The sequence below is a fragment of the Hesperophylax consimilis genome, chromosome 28 (genome assembly GCF_061612785.1).
Source record: "Hesperophylax consimilis isolate HC1 chromosome 28, BYU_Hcon_1.0, whole genome shotgun sequence".
NCBI classification, from domain to species: domain Eukaryota; kingdom Metazoa; phylum Arthropoda; class Insecta; order Trichoptera; family Limnephilidae; genus Hesperophylax; species Hesperophylax consimilis.
In genome coordinates this window covers 21083749-21104179 of record NC_142863.1, presented here as the reverse complement: position 1 = coordinate 21104179, position 20431 = coordinate 21083749, and the positions used below count along the sequence as shown (strand labels likewise).

The following is a 20431-nucleotide window of genomic DNA, read 5'->3' as shown; positions in this document are numbered from 1 at the left end:
AATAATATAAGGCACGCAGACATGACCACAACACAACTATATCAGTACATATAAATATTCAGAGAACACAATAAGATCTAATCCAGCAGGGTGATGATACTGCCATAAATTGCACCGCTCCAGTGTCCAAGTCTTGATTTTATGAGATATGCCAAACCTGCGACACCGGCCTCGTGTCTACTCTGCACCGCGAGTTGACCGCTCACGGCACCCGTCAGCATTCCTGAGGAAATGTCTTGTGCCGGCCAGGGGAGGTTCAACAATACGCTGTCGAAGAGTAACACCTGGAATAAATCAAACAATATTCTAGTTATTTTTGGTTGAAATCTTTTTGTAAATAACTGAAAACTTTATTTAACCTATTTGGCCTCAAGCAAATAATAATAACAAATAGGGATAATGATATCGTCACTGGGATCTCTCAATGTGCAGAAAAGGGTGGTCCGTTCCGATAAATAGGGCTTTGAAGCAGAGAATGGACGGTTATCTCGAGAGTATTTCCTCCTGGGGTAAAAATAATCTCGTCGAATTTAATGTTTCAAAGACCCAATCCTGTCTGATTACGTCTAAAAGGGATCCAAATGATAATCTAGTCTCCTTCAACGGAAGCAATCTTCCGAACAGGCCTTCCATTGATATGCTTGGTGTAACTATAAGTGACCAGCTCAGGTACGGGGGGCTCCATCGAAGCCAGAGTAAAGTTGGCCTCTCAGAAGCTGTGCGTACTGTACAGGGCCCGCAGATACTTTAATAGTATACAAATGCTGACCCTGTACAAATCGCAAGTGCGCCCTACTGTCGAATTTGGCAGCCATCTCTGGTCCGGAGCCCCTAAATACCTGAAAAAAACCCTTGACTCTGTGCAGAAACGGGCGGTCCGTTTGATAGATTCCCCAATCTTAACAAACAGACTGCAATCTTTAGAGCACAGGCGTCAGGTAGGTATGCTGTCTTTGTTCTATCGGTATTACAATGGAAGATGCTCTGAGGAACTAGCGTCATTGATCCCTTCGGCACCGGTGCGTAGTCGGGATACACGCCAAACGCGCGCCCAACATTTGTACACGGTTGACATTTGTCACATGAGAACGGGTCGCTTCTACGATTCGTTCTTAAGTTCAACAGCTCGGCTGTGGAACGAACTGCCGGCCTCTGTGTTTCCTCCCTCCTACAACATGGGACTCTTCAAGACCCATGTTCACTCCTTCCTCTTCACAAAAAGACCCTCCACACAGCATCCCCAAAGATGACATAGGCCCTGAGGGAAATTATTTTCTTCAGGGCCTCCTGTGTGGAGATAATATAAAAAAAAAATTAAAAAAAAATTAAATTTTCCTATCTTAACAAACTGATTGCAATCTTTAGAACACAGTTAATGCCCTCCTTGTTCTATCGGTATTTCAATGGACGATGTTTTGAGGAACTAGTGTTATTGATCGCATCGGCACCGGTGCAGTCGGGAAACATTCCAAACATGCGCCCAACATTTGTCATATGAGAATGGGTTGATTTATTTAACGCCCAGAGGGCTTTTACATGTAGGTGGTACAATTTTAATGACAGACAGTTTTGAAACATGAGAAAGAAATAAAATTACATTCAAAAATAATATATGCAAGAAACAAAATTAAAAATAACAAGAACGTAAGTTAAAAAATACAACGATTTGACTGGTTTACAAAAATATAACTTCCATTAAGGAATAGTGTTGAAATAAGTCTTTTACGTAATCCACAAAATTTGCAAAGTTAATATTAAATATATCGACATCACCTAAGTATTGATTTCCCATAGTGTAAAACCGTTGTATTGGGGAGTTCGCAATGTAATTGCGCTTTTGTGTGTTGCAGTGGAATAGTGTATTTTGTTGTGTTGTTATTGTAGGTTTTCGTAAGTTTATGAGTTGCAGAAGTTCGCAAAAGTCAAATTTAGAGTTTAGAATCTTGAATAAAAAAGTTAAGTCGTTTATTTTACGTCTGTCTTCCAATGTGTGTATTTATAGAGTATTTAATAAGAAAAGATATTGTGAGTCTTCTAGTGGGATATTTAATTAAAAATTTATAAAATGTAGAAATTTTTTTTTGTATTCGCTCAATGTTATTAATGTGAATTTTGTAAGAGGGTAGTTAACCAAACTACTGAGTTGTTTTCAATTATGCTTCTAACTAGAGATATGTATAACAGTTTAATGGCTTGTATGGATTTAAAGTTTTTAGTTGTTCTCAGTACTTATTTTTTTATACTTTTTTTGGTTATTTTTGTTAAATAAGTTTTATTTTAATTTTTAACTGTTTATGTAAAAGAAAAAAAGTGTTTCCTTTATTGTAAAATTATACCAATGTATGTACCAGAAAAATAATTTAAAAAAAAAAAATTTAAAAAAATGGAATGATTTGCCAGTCTCTGTGTTTCCTCCCTCCTACAACATGGGTCTATGCAAAACCCAGGTTCACTCCTTTCTTTCCTCAAAAAGGGAAACTATTTATTTTCCTTGGGGCCTCCTGGGTAAGGTAAAACATTGAACAAAAATTAACTCACTGTTTTTTTGAATTCTTGTAAGTTTTGTAGCAATCTTTCTAGTTGGTCTTTTCTTTGTTCAAGCGCTCCGTGGATCTGTGAAACATACAAACTTATGAATAAAGGTTCACAGATTTGCTGCAAGAGTAACTTGAGAGACAATGCATGAAGTGTAGTTATGGTGCGCGATGCTAAACAAGTCATTCATGTCATACACACTTACTACTATACGCTTAGATAGTTTGGGCATGTAGAGCGGATGACTGAAGAAAGGAGTATAAGGAGATATAAATATGATGCGAATGTTAATAGTAGAAGAAGTGTGGAATGTCCGAAGAAGACATGGCACGAGTAAGTGAATCAAATACATACTTGAGATTCAAAAGTCAGGATAACAGAAGATTACATTATTTAATGAATGTGAATAAAGCAAGAAGTGTGCGCTGAGACAGAGTTGTGGGGCGATCTATTCTCTCTGCCTACCCCAGTTAGTTAGTGTAGTTATAGAAGCAGATTGATTGCTACAGAACTTACTTACTGTACTTTACGATTATAAGATAAAGGGCGAAAGACTATTACGTGTAAATTCCGTAAAGGATCTAGGTGTCGTCTTTGATCCCGAACTGAAATTCTCTGACCATATATCGCAGCTCACTCAGTCTTGCTACAAACTTCTTGGGTTCGTTATTAGGACATGCAAGCAGTTCAATAACCAAGATGCTACGTATGTTAGCATTGTTCGATGGCATACTGAGAAGCAAGCTGGAGTATGCAAGCGATGTTTGGGCACCGTACCACTAGAAGTACATTGATATGATAGAGCAAATCCAGAAGAAAATCCTCAGGTATGTCTATATGCGGACGCATGGAACCTATCCTAGGTTCATGCACCATATCGACTTACTTGAAAAAACTAATTCTGTGAGTCTGGAAACTAGGCGGAAAAGCAAGTCTAGCTATTGTGTCTTTCAAAATTTGGAACAATTTTATCGATAGCCCATTCCTCTCGGGATGCTATGATTTATATGTAACAGACCACTACAGCGGAAGTCGATACCATGACCTATTCAGAGTGCCAAAAGGCAAAACCGACGTCCTGGCAAAGCATAGCATGACGAGGGGAGTGGTGCTGTTGTACGAACTAGCAAATAATTTGGATGTAAGTGACTGTTCTCTAAATGACCTAAAACAATTATTGAAGAGTCACTTAGCTAAATGCTGATATGATGAAAAATTGTACTGTAACTGGAATGAATGTTCTGTATAATAAAAAAGAAATTTAAAAAGCAGTTGTGAATAAAGACAAGCAATTGATTCCACTGTGAATCAGAGTCGCTGATTCAAATATTGGCATGGGCAGGTCAATAAGAAAAAAAAAAGTATAAATTTAATTAATGTTATTTATAACACATTCTCGTACACAACGTTTATTGGTGTCGTTGTTTTTGAGGAGATGAATTTTATATTTTTTGTTAGGTATATGATATGGCACAAAGTACAGGGAAGTTACATTTTGTACTGTACATAGTAGTATAGACTATCTATTTATGTCAAAACGCAAACACTTATCCCTTTGATAGTGTCACACCCAAAGACAATAAATGATTAAAAATTGTTTTTACTGATTTTCATCAACTACACAAGAAACTAAATTTTGATCCTCTTAAAACAAATTACATCATTGAGAGTTGGATGGTTTATGCATAATAAGGTCCAATTAATTTTATGAAATTAAATAAAAAGAACTCACTGTAGGCTCGGGTTCATCCCTGGGGCATTCCGATGAGGCGTTTCACACACCTCGCCGTGTAACTCCAGATCCCGTGCTGCATGTGTTTGCTCGTATGCAGATTCTGCAGTGGCACAGGTACTTTTCCACCGTGCGCAGCTGGCCCATGTTGACTTCTTTATCGAAGTTCGATACAGGTGGTATTCTGCCGATTGCGTTGTCACCCTGACGACCTTGATAGTGGGGAAGCCTTGAGCGTCCAGATCTTCTGCGATGTGGGCAGTTCTTTAATGACTGCCTTCTTGATTCTAAGGGTCCGAGCGAAGGAATGGGTGCGTTGGTCTTCCATGGTTCTACCGCGATTGTACGTAAGGTGAAGTGCTTTTCGGTCCCCAGGTGAGTCTGCACCGCAGAGGTGATCGGTGCGTGCATCATGTTTGCCAGAGTCATCATTACTAGGGGAACCAGGTTCTTCTTTGCTGTGCTTGAACCTGTGGAGGAAGAAAAATTTGAATTAGTGTTATTGGCGTGATAGGCTTGTAGCGCACCGCCTCCTTCACTTATCAGTGGTAATCCGCTGAAGCGTTAACTGCACTGGACGATGGTGGTGACAAAGGCCTCTACATGGACGGCCTCACACAACCTTCGTCCTGGGATGCTGTCATCTGGGGACTGAGGGGGGCTTGGTAGGCGGATACTGGGTCCAATTGGACGTGGCGGGGGGCTGGTAAGATTCCAGCTATCGGCTGGGGCATCACAGGTGAGTCAAGCATTGGTGGGGGAATCAGGATCGCCTGGTTGGTCCTTGGGTTTAAGGGCTGCGGATCCTGGGGCTTCTGCTGTCTTTGGATTGTGTAGATTACAATCCCTGTCTTTCACTTGGTAGGCTCCCGGGGAGACAACGATGGGGAAATGATCCCTTTTGAAAGGGGGTTTGACTTCTGGTCGTCAAGCTTTGGTGGGGCCATCGTGTAGCTGTTTGCGTGGATTGTCTTGAGAAAGGTAGTTTTGTGGCGTGTGTGCCTGTGCAGGGGACCGGTAGGTAAACTCCGGCTGGCTAACAAACTGGCGGGGGCCTGGCTGTGTTCAGTGGCAAAAAACACTCGTCTCCAAGACTTTCCTTCCTCCAAATCTTTCCTTTCGCCCCCAAAGACAATAAGCAGTTAAAAATGTTATTACTGGCTTTCATCATCTTCACAAAAAACTAAATTTTGTTCATCTTAGACACAATACAATACAGCATGTGTCATATCACAAACCTGTTTGCCAGAAGTTGTACACGTATATGAGTTGATTATTATAAAATTGGTAGAGAACAACAATTAATGTTGTGATTGGAAATAAAAGAACTCACTGTTTTTCTATGAATTTCTTCTAGAAGTGAAAGAAATGGCTCTGGAGCCATCCTCTCAGTTGATCTGTTCTTTGGTCAAGCTCGGTGAAGTACCTGTGAAACATACAAAATTGTGAATAAATGTCCACAGATTTACCTAAATAAAGTATAATTGTTGTGGCTGATCATAGACATATGAATATTAGTAGACCTGCCCTAAGTGATTAAAAGCGTATTATTCCCCACTCCCCATACCGGTTCCATTGGAGCCGGCTGGGCTCGCGTATGGCTTCCCGTGAATCTTGAGAATGTGACGTCATCATTCTTGTTCCAACTAGCGTCGAGCTATGGTCGAGGCATTTTATGAAATAACACGGCAAAATAGTGGCTTGTGATATGAAAACTTGTAAAAATAGATGTGAAAAAGAGAATAAACCCAATTGTCGTATTACATTCCATATGTAAGCATCATTTTAAGCTTATTCACGTCGTATAATATGAATCAGTTGTAGAAACATATACTATCACATCGAGCCAACATTGGTCGAATGTAGCGATTCTCAAGTGTGCGCATCGTTGTTACTGGGAAGTAAATTATGAACACTTATAAAAGTGTCTTAACTAAATACGTAAACAAAATATTCGACTCTGAAAATAGAAGAAATTTTTTTTTGCCGAATTTGGACTTCGCAAATTTGTTCATAACGTGGCGAGTAATTTGCGCTCCCATGTAAAAATGTCTATTCATTCAAAAGCAGATTTTACTTTTAAGAACTAAATGGTGATATTATAATGCGAGATGCCTATATACTGTCAGATTGATTTATTGACGAATCACAGTCAGCTTTACCCCCTTCGTTCTTCAAAAGTTGATTTTACCCCTCACCTTTAATTTCTAGTCTATATATTCATATGTGTCTGTGTGGCTGATGCATAAAGAATTATGAAAACAACATACAAGGATTCAATGGATATTATACGTGAACTGAACATTTTAAAATAAAACTATAATAACGAAGAAATGTATTTTGGTAATTATTCCCTTAACCGGCGCACTTTTAGGGGTAGATTATGGATTATCAAGTTATGAAAACGCAACCAGCGGTGAATCAAGCACGGATTATCTGAAATAATGAATATTTTGATAGGAAATAGATTAACTCACTGTTTTTATGAATTCTTAAGGCTCCAGTACCAATCTTTCTTTGATTATTTGTTCAAGGGCACATTTACCTGTGAAACATAAACTTATTAACAAAAATGTCCACAGATTAACAACCTACTAACCCATATCGTGTGAGACACTCACAGTTGGTGCAGAATGTTGATTCAATTCAGATACTTGACGGCGTAGTGTGAATTTAGATGTTATTTTGATATAATATCGGCTTGCAAACTCAATATGAAGCTTACTCCTGCATCGCCAAATCAACATCGGAGAAAGCGTCGGGAATAGCAGACATAACTGAAATATAAAAGGAATAACATTAAAACAATATCTATAATTTATTATTGACAACATTGCGTAAATAGAGTACATTTTAGATGTTAATTTGGAACATGATATCGGCTTTACAGTTGTGCAAATGATAAATAAATAAATAACATACCTACATTGAGTTACAATTCAATACAACACTTCTTCCTACTTTGCCAAATCAACATTGGAGACAATGCCGAGAATAACATCCATCTGAACGATAAAAGGAATAACATTGGCTAACTCTTTAGGTGTCACTGGCGGAGAATCGTCCACGTTTGATGTTCATTGCAGATGTCTAACTCGTTTTTAAGTTGGTTTTAATATCAGATTGTTAACGTGACCACATTTTATTGTAAAATAACAACTGGCCTGCGCAGCAGATTTCGCGACTTAAGACTTGTCAACATCGTCAACATTGGTCAAAATAAATGAACCACTCTCGGAGTTCGGAGTCAATCAACAATTGCGCCAAAAAAAGCAGATAAAGTTAAATGTTGCCAGTGCAAGAAATATCCAAAAAATATATACTTTCCGCTCTCTCTCTGAGATAAGTTACTACTTGATTTCTGACCGCAGCTTTTGCTCTTGTTCACCAACGTTAATATCAATTTTATAAGTTTACTCTGATTCGCCCACGTTCAACACAATTATTCCAGACAATATTTGAATACTTGCTAGAATCAAAAAGATGGCGTTGAAATAATTGAACGTATTTTTATAGCACATTATTCAAAATGCTAACATTTTCAAATCAAACAATACGTATAATCTCTAATAATTTTACCAAATATACTGTCACTCTAATCCAGTCCCAATTACCTAGGTCCAATTACTTTTCCCTGAGTAAACCTTCGAGTAAAAGTCCAAACTTGCGTAGCCAACATGATATATAAAAAATTATATTAGTTTTTCGACATTTATAAATTTAAAATTTTAATCCTTGTTAATGGCATAATAATAATGAAAATAAGGTAATTACGGTATTACGATTTTAATGTTTGCGTGCGCAGACCCCTTTAAGCATACCACTAATTGGGAATTACTGCTCTAATCAATCATGTTTATTGAAAAATTTTCTGCGGGAGGCATCCATCTATATCAGTGATACACAATCTTTTCATGCTAGTCGCACACCAAGGCCCTCTCATAATCAGAGATGTACTTTATTTCAAATAAATCCATTTCAAATGGAAATGCAAAATGCAAAATGGGTATTTTCCATTTTGCATTTTAAATGCTTTTCTAAAAACTATTTTGCATTTTAAATGCTTTTCTCAATGCATTTCCATTTTAAATGCTTTTTTGCAACATTCTTCCTACTATCTCCACTCATCTTTTTTTCATAAGCCCCAAATATCAGTCGGTCCTCAACCTCGCTATGAGAGCTAATTTACATTTGTCAAGTTGCTCCCTGGTAGGAGCCCTGGCAATTGAGTGATACCATTACAAAAAATACTGATTCAAATACTGAACATGGGGCCATGACGCTGTAATATTAAATGTTAGATAGCAGTTTCTATGTTTTTATGTTGGCAACATTTGTCCCGCGCAAATTTTTTGTGATTCATAATCCGTAGTCGTGGTATTTTTTGATTTACCATCATTTTATATGTTTGTTCTACATTAATGTCCATTATTAAATGACAAAACTGTTTAAAAATTCTATAATTATTTAAATTGTTTGACCTGAGAAACCATTTTGCATTTTCAATGCATTTTGAAAATAGGTATTTTGCATTTTGCATTTGAAATGCTTTTCTAAAAACCATTTTGCATTTTCAAATGGAAAAGTTTTGACCCATTTCCATTTTGCATTTCAAATGGTTTTGGGTACCCATTTTGCACATCTCTGCTCATAATACATTATGAAGCAGGTTGTCTAATTAGGCCCGCGAAAAAACCAAGTTAGGTAAATTTTCGCGGAAAACTCAACTATTTGGTAACGAAGAGACTCCCCCTTACATTACATACTACGGTTTCCAAATGAAGGAACCAAATGTCCGGGACAAGTAGGTTCTCCGGGTCTTGAATGAGTTCAAAGTCGACAAAGCCAGCGGGCCCGACGGAATAGATGTTCTGTACAATTAACTTCAGCGCTCTCAAAGTATTCAAACTTGCACTCAAAAATAAAAAGATTCCAGATCTTTGGAAAGGGCAATCGTTTACATCAGAGGTTCCCAAACGTTTTTAACCCGTAGACCGCTTGCCAAATATTGTTTTTTTTTTCCGTAGACCCCCTGCCTGCCGAATATTGAATTTTCCTGAAACTATTAACGTCCCATGTGATAATCATTTCTCTTTTTCGAAAGAAGATTCCCTTCCCTTGCCTGTCCTACAACTGGGTGGCGGTATAGTTTCACTGTTTTTGCATTGTGCAGACAGGGGCGCCCTTGTGAGGTATTACACCAAATGAAAATGGAGCAGGATAAGCAACGGGAATTTCTTTTTGTAGCTGGCCCTACAGAACTGCCCCTTTTGTTAGCGCTTATTCCGATCAGTTCTTCTTGTCATATGATATTCGACTCTTCAACACTCCACTTCCACAGTCAAAATGTCCTCAAACTTAGTTTTGAAGTCTGTGTATAGTACATTTAAATGTTGAACGTCATTATTACCCTGGACATTTTTCAAAAACAAGTTGGGAATCTGGATGTGCATTGTTTTGCTTGAATATATTAATACTGACGAGAAAAGGAACGTATAATTTTATTTATATACCTCAATAAACAACTTTACGAAATATAAAAATACAAATATATGAGATAAGTAATTTCGCAGTCTATTATTAGTATTACGTAAACTGTGTTAATTGTGTTAGTATGTACCCCCATTTGAATCTCGTGGGCACCCAATTTTTTTTTTCGCTGACATAGACCCCCAGCAAGCCAATATCGACCCCTGGGGGTCCATATAGACCACTTTGGGAACCTCTGGTCTACATAATCCCTAAGATGGGGGACGGCTCCGATTCTTCCAACTACCGCCCCATAGCCACTTCTATATTCTCTGAAAGGTATTGGTAAAGGTGGTTAATAACAAATTGCTCATATATCATCTCGTTTATTCGGCAGCGTCTTCGCAGTACACTATCACCGCCCAGTGAACTTCAATTTGGTTTCGTCCCGGGTAAATCCACTGTGCACGCCATTTCGTTTGCGCTTAACTGGGTGAAGGTCTGCACAAAGAGGTATGTTGTAGCAATCTTCTTAGATATAACTGGTGCCTTCGACTTCGCGTGGTGGGACATGATACGCACAAAGGTTAAAAGTAGGAATTGTCCAAAACGCCTGTTTAAATCGGTTGACAACTACCTATCGGGACGAACTGTCTCGATATCCCATGGTGATTTTACTATAGAACGCGAAGTAAATATGGGCTGTCCCCAGGGCTCCGTTCTGGGACCTGAATTTTGGAATATTGACTTTGACGACTCCTCTAGGTTACCCTTGCCTGAAGGATGTATCATGATCGACTACGCGGATGATAAAATGTATCTTGTCTCGGGGAACAGCAGAAAGGAAATTGAAGAAAAGGCTGGTGATGGTTTGAATACCCTCCTTAAATGGGGAGAGAGGAATAAGATGACCTTCGCTCCCCACAAGACAAAGGGTCTCCTGATGAAGGGCTCTCTCAGTAGAAAAAGAAACCCTACCATCCGGATGGGAGACACCAACATCAAATTTGCAGACACGGTCAAGTACCTAGGTGTAACACTCGATCGATCGTCCTCATTTCTGGCTCATGTTAAAGATGTTTCAAGCAAGGCTCAGGCGCTGTTCCTAAAGCTGAGGAGACTCTCCACCGCTGAATGGGGACTACGCAGTCCGGCACTACGTGCTCTGTACAGGGGCGTATACGTTGCGCAAGTTTCGTATGCTGCCTCTGTTTGGGAGCACCGCCTGGATAACTGCCTTATACTCCTCGCTCTTACTAGGGGCCAGCGAACTTCTTTGCTGGCACTATCTGGCGCATACCGTACTGTTGCTTCGGACGCTTTGCCAGTTTTGGCCGGCATTTTGCCAATCGATCTGGAGATTAGGGAAGTCTTAACCAAGCAGAGACTTTCCAGAGGATCCCCGGCAACCCATCTTGGTGTCGTTCTGACACCAGGTGGACCGGGAACTCTCCCTGGACTGCTTCGGACGATGAGGGACCTTTCGCTTAAAGAGTGGCAGGTCCGTTGGGATAGGTCGAGCATGGGAAGATGGACCTTTTCCTTCTTCCCATCAGTTAAACTCAGAATGGAAGGGGCCTTCCTCAAACTGGACCATCACATGACGCAGCTCCTCTCAGGACATGGGGAATTCAGGGGGAGGCTTCACAGCCTTGCCCTGTCTACCCATCCCAATTGCGCTTGTGGCAATACTTACCAGTCGGCCGAGCACATTCTGTGGCACTGTGAGATCTTGAAGGATGCCAGAGACGAAATGATAGACGGTCTGAATGTCCCCATTAGACCGGTGTGGAACACCGATCTTGTTTCTAACAGAGTTAATTTCGAATGTCTGAGGAAGTTTACTAGGATCTGGGTTGAGAGATGGTCTGAGCTTAGAGTCGCTGACTAGCGTGATAACTGAGAACCCCTGGTGTATTGCTCCTGCTCCATGACTAATTCTTTTACAAATCTCCGATTATTGTTTATGCTATTCTGTTCTTCTTATTTTTATTATTTTTCTTTCCTTACTGTACCAGTTGCTGCAGATGATTTTTCTTTCGTTTACATTTCTTTTAAATAACTTGTCTCTTATTTTTCTTCTTATTTTCAGTTTTCTTTTCTTATGTTTTACTTTTTTGTTATCTTATACTTCACATGCTGTCCTCTTTACAGACTATGCAGATTTTATTTTTACACTTTCAACTTTGTTTTTTTTGGCACTTTTGGATTGTTTATTGTTTTCCTTTTCTCTTTTCTTTTCTCTTCTTTTATATGTATTTTTTTTCTTCTTTTTTCAGTAACGGCAACGAGTTTACAGGCTAGAACTGAACTCCGTTGTTTGTCTTGTATTGTTTACTTCTCCCCAATAGGGGTTGGACAACGGGCCTCGTCCCCGCATACCTTGCTGGAGCTTCTTTTATTTCCTTTTTTTACCGGGGGACTCCGCCAATCACCTGCGCCACCCCTGAGGAGCGTTGGTGGTCAGAGGGGCGACTGTGCGGGTTGGGGTAACCTCCACCCTGCCTCCGACCTCCTGACGCTTCTTTCCCCTAGGTTCTTTAGGGTTTATCCCTCTTTTTCCCATACTTATCTTCAGGGCTCCACCGGGTGGTTGGCTAAGGGGTGTGGAAGTCCTGACCTGCGCCAGTCGCCCCAACCACCACCAATCTCTCAACAGGACTGCCAGTCGTGGTTCGGCGAAACTCCCCCGTCACTCTATTATGTCACTTATTTCTTCTTTGTGTTTACAGGTACTGGAGTGTGGGTTCCCTCCACCAACTGTTAGCCTGACACTTTTTACCTGATTGTTTGATGTTTATTGTTCTGTGTTGTTCTTAGACTAGTACCTGTAAGCGCTCGCATTACCGCTTCCTAACACCGTATGCGGGGACATTGAAGGTCTAGCTTCATTTTGTACTTTGTAGAGCCGTTTATTCAAAAAAATTAGATTCATGCGAGAGCTCCGAAGGGGTGACCATAAGTCACCTATACCGGGGTGGGACAGGGTGGGTGTAACCTTCAATATCATCTCGTGAAAAATAACATCTTAGGCGATCGGCTATGGATTTCAACAAAACTGATCGTGTGGCGCGATCTGTTCGGGTACCTATGTGACGTATATTTGGGGGCGGTACTTTGAGTGTTTCAGAGAAACTTGGATATCTCTAAAACCTTTGAAAGGGGCTGGCACCGGGCCCTTGTCGGGAAGTTACCTTCAAATGGGATCCATTCAACCCTGCATAGTTGGATTCAGACTTTCTCAAGAGGAGAACAATTTACGACCAAGTTGACTGCTCTTCTTCCTCTTCACACCAAATCAATGCGCGGGTGACACAAGGATTTGTGCTGTCACCGACACTGTTTTTGCTGCACATCAATGATATCTTTGAATGTGGACTAATTCATTGCTACGCTGACGACAGCGCCGCACAGTGGCTTAAATTTGAGCGTTGGCGCGACATTGACCCCAGATCGGCATGTTCCCGAAATGGTTTTTTTTTTACCAATGTGTTCTCAGTTAATCACTGACATTAAAGAAACCATTGAAAATAACATCCGAAGCTTACTTACTCGGTAATTACGCATAGAAGTGAGATGTTCGGGCGCGCAACTATGCTGCTGTATCTAGGCGAGTTTGAAGGCGTGCGGAATCAGGTTGTTTGTGTACTTGTTTCACAAAAAAAGTATTTTTAAAAATTACTTGACATATTCTTTAAGATACGTGCTTTATTTAAATAACTGAAAAAAAATATTTTTTTCATAAATTATAACTGTTGCCTTGGTTCAAAGTTTACCCTTTTTTCCAATTCTTTTTACCAAAGTTTTGCCTTTAATGGAGTAGGAATAAAAATCTTCACAAGTCTTCACGCTAATTTTAATAGGATATTATTGCTGTGTCTTTTTTGTACACGGACAAAAAAAATCACTACCAATTTTAGCCAGCCACTCCAGTAATTGCATTTTTAAGAAATGATTGTACTTAATTTTCGTTAATTTTTTTTCAGAATCCTATATTTGACTCCGATATGTCAAAGAAAGATCAACTGTATGTAATATTTAGTTCTTCGTACCGTTATAATAAAATTTAAGTTATTCAAAATTATTCACTGTCAATTTAAATTAACATCTGAAACTCAATTATTATGTAATTAGTCGCAGAACAGGGGTACACTGATATTCGGGCGCGCAACTATGCTGCTGTATCTAGGCGAGTTAGAAGGCGTGCGAAATCAGGTTGTTTGTGTACTTGTTTTACAAAAAAGTATTTAAAAAAAATTCTTGAGATATTTTTTAAGATACGTGCTTTATTTAAATAACTGAAAAAAAATATTTTTTTCATAAATTATAACTGTTGCCTTGGTTCAAAGTTTACCTTTTTTTCCAATTTTTTTTACCAAAGTTTTGCCTTTAATGGAGTAGGAATAAAAATCTTCAGGAGTCTTCACGCTAATTTTAATAGGATATTATTGCTGTATCTTTTTTGTACACGGACAAAAAAAATCACCACCAATTTTAGCCAGCCACTCCAGTAATTGCATTTTTAAGAAATGATTGTATTTAATTTTCGTCATTTTTTTTTCAGAATTCTATATTTGACTCCGATATGTCAAAGAAAGATCAACTGTGTGTAATATTTAGTTCTTCGTACCGTTAGAATAAAATTAAAGTTATTCAAAATTATTCACTGTCAATTTAAATTAACATCTGAAACTCAATTATTATGTAATTAGTCGCAGAACAGGGGTACACTGATATTCGGGCGCGCAACTATGCTGCTGTATCTAGGCGAGTTTAAAGGCGTTCGAAATCGGGTTGTTTGTGAACTTATTATACAAAAAAGTACTTTTAAATATCACTTGAGATATTTTTTAAGATACTTACTTTATTTAAATAACTGAAAAATTTTTTTTTTTCATAAATTATAACTGTTGCCTTGGTTCAAAGTTTACCTTTTTTTCCAATTTTTTTTTACAAAAGTTTTGCCTTTAATGGAGTAGGAATAAAAATCTTCAGGAGTCTTCACGCTAATTTTAATAGGATATTATTGCTGTATCTTTTTTGTACACGGACAAAAAAAATCACCACCAATTTTAGCCAGCCACTCCAGTAATTGCATTTTTAAGAAATGATTTTATTTAATTTTTGTCAATTTTTTTTCAGAATCCAATATTTGACTCCGATATGTCAAAGAAAGATCAACTGTGTGTAATATTTAGTTCTTCGTACCGTTAGAATAAAATTAAAGTTATTCAAAATTATTCACTGTCAATTTAAATTAACATCTGAAACTCAATTATTATGTAATTAGTCGCAGAACAGGGGTACACTGATATTCGGGCGCGCAACTATGCTGCTGTATCTAGGCGAGTTTAAAGGCGTTCGAAATCGGGTTGTTTGTGAACTTATTATACAAAAAAGTACTTTTAAAAATCACTTGAGATATTCTTTAAGATACGTACTTTATTTAAGTAACTGAAAAAAATTTTTTTTTTCATAAATTATAACTGTTTCCTTGGTTCAAAGTTTAGCTTTTTTCCATTTTTTTTTCCTTTAATGGAGTAGGAATAAAAATCTTCACTAGTCTTCACGCTAATTTTAATAGGATATTATTGCTGTGTCTTTTTTGTTCACGGAAAAAAAATCACCACCAACTTAAGCCAGCCACTCCAGTAATTGCATTTTTAAGAAATTATTGTACTTAATTTTCATAAAATACAAACTTAGCGCCCAAGTTACACGCTACTTTTTATAAAAGCATTAAAATTATTATCAACATTTCAACTTATAAGAATTTACAAAAAATAAGTGGTATTTCTTATTAATACTTAAAAAAACATCAATGGTGCCAAATAGTCGAACGCCGAGAGCGATGTCGCGCCAAATCATCAAAATTGGCCACTGTGCGCCGTTCACAGGGATTAAGTTCCCTTTCACTTATGATGTTCGAACAGCCTTGGAAGTTTTGAGACAAAAGTTGACCACCACCTCGAGAAGGTTTATGCCTGGGGTAAGGCCAACCTGACCAGTCACAACGTCTCAAAAACCCAAGCGTGTCTGATTTCCATAGAAAGCACACCCTAGCAAAATATTATCTTGCAAACCAAATAGCAGTAAACGATAGTCCCCACTCCGTATCCCGCCTCCGGTAATCCAGATGTAATTGATAAAGTCATACTTAAAGACACAAGTCACCTACACTCCTTAAGAGTATTAAAAGAACTATCATCCGACCGTAATTCTGTCCGACTAAAGCAGAGGCTCCCAAACTTTTTTTTCGTAGACCCCTGCCTGCCAAATATTGAATTTTCCTATAACTATTAACGTCCCATGTGAAAATCATTTATTTTTTTAGTAAAAATATTCCCTTGCCTTGCCTGCCCAACAACCGGGTGGCGGTATAGTTGCTCTGTCTTTACATTGTGCAGACAGGAGCGCCTCTGTGAGTTATTACACCAAATGAAAATGAAGCAGGATAAGCAACGGGAATTTCTTTCCGTAGCTAGCCCTACAGAACTGCCCCTTAAGGCAAAATAGGGAGACTTGACCTGAAATTTGGCATTTTTGAAGCCAGTTTTAGACGTATGGACACTTTTCTAGAAAAAAAACATAAATTGATTTTGAAAGATCGTTATGTTATCTAGTAAAGTAAGATGTTAAATTTTGAAAAATAATATTATTTTCATATCATAATAAAGTGTTACCGTTGGACGTTGCGCAGATTTGTTGCATTTTCAAAGGTGAAGTGTATTATACAACAAATATTTCAAATCATATAATAATACAGTATAAACAATCAATAAATTATCTATCATAAGTATGTATAAAAATTTTGTTTTTATTTCAAATAAAATTTCTAATAAATAAATCCGAACACGCGTTTTGTGATGAAAATCCCTCAATTTGACTATTTATTTATGGTCGTACAAATTGGTATAGTTTAGATTTTTTTACAAAAAATAATTTACCAAGACACTATTGAAACATTAGAAATAATTTAAGACCAATAAATATATTCTTAAAGTATATAATAGTAATTAATTTCGATTCGCGTTTGTACATTTTTATTAACTCGGCAGAAGACAAAATTTTGTCATTCTCCGCCGCGACCGGGCGGCAAGCGGACGTGTAGTCCACGCCGGTCTAGTTAATAACATTTTAAAGAAATTCCTCGCTTAAAAATGGGGAGGAAAATATCATTGGAACAAAAGTTTTATTAGAAAACACAAATTACGAAATCAAAAACGTACGTAGGAGATATATTTTCAAAAAAACAAGGTTAGTGATATTTAATTATCCGTGTACATTGTACGTACTTATATGCTACAGGGTCGTTCGAAAGAATCAGTCAGAATAAGCACATATTTTTATAACATTTGACGATAATTTTGTGTTGTTTAATTTCCAGGGAAAAGAATCAACTATGGACTATCAGGAGTTTATGTCTGTCATCGATGTTTCATGTATAAATGTTAAAAATTATGCCAAAGTACGTGAAACTGTTTGTGATTGGTGGTCAAAAAGTGCCACGAACCAAATAAATTTTGATTCGTGATGTGCGATTCAAATCATTTTATTGTTCATAATTTCTATTTTATTGTCCAATTCACATTGGTATAATTCAACATATTTAATATTTTTTTGTTACTTTTTGTAATACCTTTCTGACAAACGAATAAATAAGTAAAACAAAAGATTTTTACTCACCTTTGGAAAACTCATGTAAAATATTTAAAAAAAAACAAATGAAACAAAAATTTGAAATTTTTTAAAAATGTATATTCATAAACCTACATATTTTATATCTACCATGTCAACAAACTGCATTTGTATTTATTTATGTTTACGCACTCCGACGTATAATTTACAAATATTATGTATGTAACTTCTTATAAGGAAGAAAGCTACAACCGAGAATTCAACAATAATTGTTATTTCATCGGAACCATGCTGTAGTTTTCGTCAGCCGCGCGAGTGTACGGCTCGCAGCGGAATGAATTCGGTATTTCTGTCTCGGTCTAAAAAAACGTCCGATCGCGAGACCGTCTTTTAACCAAATTTGAATTCTCGTCCGCTGGTTAAGCCGCCTTAAGTTCTTTGTCAGTGTATATTCCGGTCAGTTCTTCTTGTCACGTGATATCCGATTATTCAAAGTTGCATTTCCATAGTCAAAATGTCCTCAAACTTAGTTTTGAAGTCTTTGTGAAGAGCATTTAAATGTTGAATGTCATTATTACCCTGGAAGTTTTTCAAAAATTAGGGACACAAGTTAGGGAACTAGGAAAATTCGCGGCTTCCAATGTGCAATGTTTTGCTTGAATATATAAATTCTGACGAGAAAAGGAACGTAGACTCTATTTATATACCTCAATTAACAACTTTATGAAATATAAAAATACAAATATAAAATAAGTAATTTCTCAGTCTATTTTATTTGTGTTAGGTCTATTGTGTCACTAACGGAACTCCTAAATGTTGACTTGAGGTTAATGGGGCTCCGCTCGTATGTACCCCTATTTAAATCTCGTGGACCCCCAAATTTTTTTCTCGCTGACATACCCCTAGCATGCCGATATGGACCCCTGGAGGTCCATATAGACCACTTTGAGAACCTCTGATCTAAAGCTAGCAGGTGGCTCGAATCCACTGGTCCTTCAAACCTCACCAATCTATTTAATACTAATACCACATCATCTACATCCACCCCCGACGAAGCTAGCTTAATACCCCCACATTTAACCTGATAAAGTCAATAAAATCTTGTATAAACGAGGCCCCGAGACCACAATGACACAAGTCGTCACGGAATCCCCGAAGATATCAAAGATCGTATTGAGGAGAAAAAATCACATACGTAAAGACTGACAAAATGGGTGGAATCCCATCAATAAAATGCACTTCAACGAAAGATAAGAGCTAATATGTAAAACTATGCATTTGTGCATAATGGTTCAGGTGAGATGAATTGATTGGAATATAACTGTTGTATTCAATTTTTGCACCTTGCACCCCTAGCGGCAAAACACAGCGATCAAGAAAAAACTCGTCCTAGCCTAGCCTCGAAAAAGCCCGACCCAGGGGGATCCTATTTTGGTCACAAGTCAGTTCAAACCTACCACCGAAGAAATAACAATTCACCTGAAAATACCCAAGTTGTGAGTTGTATTTAGTAATACTTTCAGTTCCATTCCTAGTATATTTAAAATCTTAAGATTTTGCCCAGTAGTAAATACATTTTCAATCTAGATCTCGGATTCCGTTCCCGACTGCGATTGACTTACACTCATTTTGCTTCTTTGCTGAACTCCTTGAAAGGCCCTTGGCATGACAATTGTATCCGGCTCTCATTTTGAAATACATTATCAAAATACTAGAAGAAATTATCCTCGTAAGTACCTACGACTAGAATCATTTGTTCGCGAAAATAAAAAAAAGACAGTAAATTTATAATAAAACAAGAGTGACTTAAAATTTATCGTTTAATCAATAACAATAATATTATATTTGAACATATATTATATTTAGATAGGCAGCATACCGACATATTTTAATATATTAAGTTTCACTCCATCATTCCACCTTTCTTCACAATGCAATCATCACTACTTTCAAACATAAATATTTTGTAAACAATAAATACCTTATTATCTAATTAACAAAACATTTGATCTATTAGGTATGTACAGTATGTTGTCAGCACGATTTTAACCAGCGTTTACGGAGCATAGTTGGAGTTAATAATGTAGACGTCCTTTTGTGGTTCGATGATATTTTTTAACAAATAAAAAAAAAATGTTTTTCCATCACACGTCGCCACTGGGAAAAGCCTAGCGGGTCACGTGATATGCAATCCGTTTCGTTCCAGCTGCACCGAGGCAGAAAAGACAAAGCGCGTATCACGTGATCCGTTGGGACCGCATCGGACTATAAAATGACCTGTCCACATTTTTTACTCCAAATATGCGCAGGAATCGCTGTTTGAAATCCTTCGGGTACATGCTCTGGGGACCCCAATCTAAGTAGTAACTATAGGCCAATTTCTCTCACCTCAAACATTGCCAAAATATTTGAAAAAATTGTAAAAAAACAAATATTTAAATTTGTTAAAGAAAATAATATTTTAAATGCACATCAATATGGTTTTAGAGAAAATATGAGCACTCAAGATGCTATCGTTGACTTAACATCTGAAATTTATAAATCTTTAGATAATAAAAAAAAATGCATTGGAACATTTGTCGACTTAAGAAAAGCATTTGATAGTATATCACACTCTAATCTTATCTCGAAACTAGCGAAAATTGGTATAACTAACAATGCTTTAACGTGGATTGAAAATTACCTTTTTAATAGAGAGCAATTTGTAAAGTTAAATGGCTCTCTGAGTGATTCGCAGACCACACATTTTGGCATCCCGCAGGGAACTGTTCTAGGTCCAATTCTTTTCATCATTTATGTCAACGATATTTTTAATCTCTCAATTATGTCTAAACTTATTTCATACGCTGACGACACAGCAATTTTAACTGAGGGATTAACTTGGAATGAAACCCAAAGAACAGCAGAGTTAGATATAAACATACTAAAAAAATGGTTCGATAATAATTTGTTAACACTTAATACTGAAAAAACTTTTATAATACCTTTCACCATTAATAAAAATTCATTCCCTGATAATTTAAAGATAAGTATACACTCATGTAATTGTAATAGAAT

The 20431-nt window shown here is 37.4% G+C and overlaps 1 long non-coding RNA gene across 1 annotated transcript; it reads right to left on the bottom strand.

The window, feature by feature from the left end:
* Positions 1-5626: 5626 nt before the first annotated feature.
* Positions 5627-7456, bottom strand: LOC149410351 (uncharacterized). Its single transcript, XR_016305027.1, has 3 exons — positions 7190-7456; positions 6745-7044; positions 5627-5693 (listed from the first exon to the last, which is right to left on the bottom strand). It is a non-coding gene; the product is annotated as an uncharacterized LOC149410351 (long non-coding RNA).
* Between the last annotated feature and the right edge of the window lie 12975 nt (positions 7457-20431).